Genomic DNA, 4,144 nt, shown 5'->3' with positions numbered 1-4,144 from the left:
GGAATAATAAAACTAATTTATTTTCCAAAAACTAAATCTCTTCAAATGATAACATACTATAAATATTTAAACTTTTCATTTCTATAATTTCTTTGATTGGAATATTATATTTATCATTTTATTCACAAAAATTTATAAATATATAAGTTTTCTAAATTAAAATTGATTTCATATAGATTATTTCTTAGAAATGAATATCATTTTTAAAATGAGATCTTATTTATTTATTTCATATCGAGCAAATTAAAAAAAAAATTCGTTTTAATTTTTTAATTGATATTATATATTTAAAGACTAAATTATTTTTTTGGTAACTTACAAAAAAAATTACAAAATTCTATTCTTTTTAAATTAGCATCATAATTTAAAATTTTAAAATTGTTTTATAATTAAATAACTTAAAATTTTAAGTAATAAAGATATTTTTATAAACAAAATATAGTTTATTATTGATAAAAAAAATTGTGTGAAACTAATAACAAAGACAAATTATAATGTTAATATAAATTTATTTATAAATTATAAGTAATTGTAAAATATTTTTCTTTAATATAAGAAATTTTATCCCGTGCCTCGCACGGGTAAAGACACTAGTATATATATATATATATATATATATATATATATATATATATATATATATATATATATATATATATATATATATATATATATATATATATATATGTATATATATCAAATGTATCATAAAATTAAATTTGAAATCATAATGTCATTTGTTTTTAACATTATGAATATGATATGTCATTTAGCGAGTTTCTAATTTGAACTCTAAAATAGATGAATACTGTGAATATAATTAAAGGAGATTTTGTGATTGACTTGAAATATTTGAGAGATTAGTGAGCAGTGACCAAACTAGTCTTAATATTTGAAGGAGAAACAAATATTTGAGAGATTATTTTAAATAGGGTTAAATATCTCTGAGGTCCCTATATAAGTATCCCATTTTTCAATTTTAGTCCCTTTAAAAAATTTCTTCAAATAATAGTCCTTCTAAAATTTTCCGTCCCCACTTTTGATCCCTACCGTCCATTTCCACTAACGAACCTGACGTGGCACGCCATGTTGAATGCCATGTCACTTAAACACAACAACGCTTTAGATTGCGGGGGTTTTAAACCTCCTTAAATATCAACCATGAAATTGTAGTGTCATGAGAATGCACATAAGGTGTTTGTGTTTTTTCCCATTTGAAAAACCCAGAAGCTAGAACCCTCATTGTTATATACAAACTTCTGGCCGTCGTATCTTCTGCTGCCATGTTAGCTGTTGACATTTTGAGGGAAGACCGACAACCAAACATTTTTCAATATGCAGATAGATGTAGTCATCAAGGAAGATACAATAATGAAGAAACAACCACCTTGAAACTGGTTTTCACCGAAGTCTACCCTCATCAAAATTCAACAGATGACCTACTTCACCAGGCTGAGAAAGATTGTAACAATAGCACTAAGGATACTGGCATCAAACATGACTTGCATTAACTCACGAGAATATGAATTTGAATATGGAAATAGTAGGCAATGAAAATTGAATACAAATTGGGTTGTTCTGTTATGAAGGGAGGGAGTGATGTATGTCACACTTTCAGCAAATATTTTCTTCTCAATTTTTTTTCTTTAAATTTCTTTCAATCTCTAGTTAAAGTTTCATAAATCCCGATGAGTTCATGAAATCATATTACATACATACAACTTCAAAATGTGACAATCAAGTTCATGGAAGTAAAGACAAATCCACTCAAGGAAGTAAAGAAACAAATCACAAATAACTCCTAACTCAAAAAGCCTCAAGCAAAAACTATTTGAAAAAATGCAAAGAATCATACATGCATTCATTCAATAGAAGTAATGACTCCACGTGGAAATGTTCATCTTTGAGTTCCTACATTTTCAATATGTCTACACTAAATTCTCACATCAGTAGAGCATCACTGCAAAAGTTTTATCTGCATTTTAACAGTACAATGTGTAAGCATTACAATCAAAACACACACAAATTAAGATAACTTTTTTACTTTCCAATTTCCTCACATATTCACTACATGGATAAAAGTGAGCATGCAAGTTGCTAAATACTCAATGGAAGTAGTCATTAACCTTTTAGTGTTACATATACCAAAGCCTAAACTGAAGTAGCCATTTTTATTCCATGTATGGTTATGGATTTGAAAAGGTGAAATGAATTACAGTGAAAATCACTTTAACGTAGAAACATCACTTAAAAGTAGAAGTTCTAGTTTAGTTGCTTATAAATTCTTGCAGTGGAATATCATCTAGATGTGGAAATATAAAGTTTTATGGAGAAATCAAAGAAGTTATAGATTGTCGGTTTTCATTCATTTAGGGAGGTTTGTAACCCCCGTAATCTAAAGCATTTTTTGAAAGTAGCTTCCGTTAGAGGTAGTAAACGACAGGGACCAAAAGTGTGGACGGAAAACTTTAAAAGGACCATTATTTGAAGAAAATTTTTATAGGGACTAAAATTAAATGATGAGTTATTTATAGGGACGAAAAACTTATTTAACCCTTTCAAATATGTATGAATAGTTGTATCTTGGTAGGGGTGTAATCGGATCGGTTTGGACTGGTTTTTGGTCAAACAAAGGTCCGAACCAATAATATCTTCATCGGTTTGGTTTGGTTCGGTTTTTAATATTTTTCAAAAATGGAACCGAACCAAACTAATCGGTTTGGTTCGGTTTGGGTTGGTTTGGTTGGTCGGTTTTTAATATTTTTTCAAACATTATATTCATCAATGTATTTTCCAATATTGTATTTTTTGATATATTTTATGCTATTATTTTTTAAAATAATACATTTCATGTAATTTATTTGATGCTCTAATTTTTCAAATAACTTACAAGTTGCACTTAATCCATATATGAAACAATGACATAGTTTCATTGCATAATGAAATAGATTCACTATAAAAGTTGAATCTTGACATCGGAATGTTGGAAATAGATTTGAAAGTTTAGTAATAGAACATAGAAAAACACACATCAATTAACATGTTTCCGCCTTAAATACACATAAAAACTATTTTGTAACAAGATTAAAAGGAGTTTTGTTGAAGAAGAAATCAGAAAAGTAAAAACAAATATGAAAATTAATGAAGAGAATTTGAACCCGAAGAAGGATACCATAACATATCATAGTGGTGATAGTGAGAGAAACATTTGAGGTAGACAACTAGAGAAGTAGTTTAGTGAAAGCAAGTTTTTGTGTCTTATAATTTTTACTTTATATGTTTTGGAGTTTAGTTCTAAATGTGTGTTTTGCTTAAAGGAAGAAAGTGAAATCAAAGATGGAGAATGGTTGGAAAAGTACAAAATTTGAGCTTAACGAAGGGTGGAATAAAGGATTTGGAGCATAATTATTTCTATTGGTTCGGTTCATCGGTTTGGCGGTTCCTAAAAACTAAAACCGAGAACCGAACCAAACCACGTCGGTTTTTATTGGTTCGGTTCGGTTTTAGAACCGAACCATAAATAATCGGTTTTATTTCGGTTTGGTTTGGGTTGGATTGTCGGTTTAATTGGTTTTTTATGAACCACTTACACCCCTATATCTTGGTTTAAAGATAAAATTTTAAAATTTTAATCACAAAACAAGGTTCAATCCTTGATAATCACATATTTGGCTAAAGAAAATTATAAAATTACTATTCCGGTCTAAATGATAAGTAAAAAATATAAATTTAACTTTATTAAAAAAATTACATTTAATTTTCTTAATTTCATGTAAGAGAGTTAACATAATTATTAGTATACCATAAGTTAAATTATCATTCACTAACAATATTGAGTAATTAGTGCATGGATAATTTTAGAATAAAGACATTAAATGTACCTGTGTTTGATGACATTTGCTTATATTCAAGGTCAAAAATTTTAGAAGACTTTTACTTATAAATAAGGCCGGAGGGAGTATGCTGCTAATCAATCCTTTGACTCAGTAAAATAAATCATGTATTATATGACCAACTTTCATCATTTGTCAAATTGTGCGCAATTAATTTATATAAAACCATAATATTTAAAATTGCATATAAAACCTCTTTATATAGTGAGTGATGCAGATACACCATTGTATAACATATGTACTACATTCAC

Source organism: Vicia villosa, linkage group LG2 (genome assembly GCF_029867415.1).
Source record: "Vicia villosa cultivar HV-30 ecotype Madison, WI linkage group LG2, Vvil1.0, whole genome shotgun sequence".
Lineage (NCBI taxonomy): Eukaryota > Viridiplantae > Streptophyta > Magnoliopsida > Fabales > Fabaceae > Vicia > Vicia villosa.
This window is presented reverse-complemented; position numbering follows the sequence as displayed.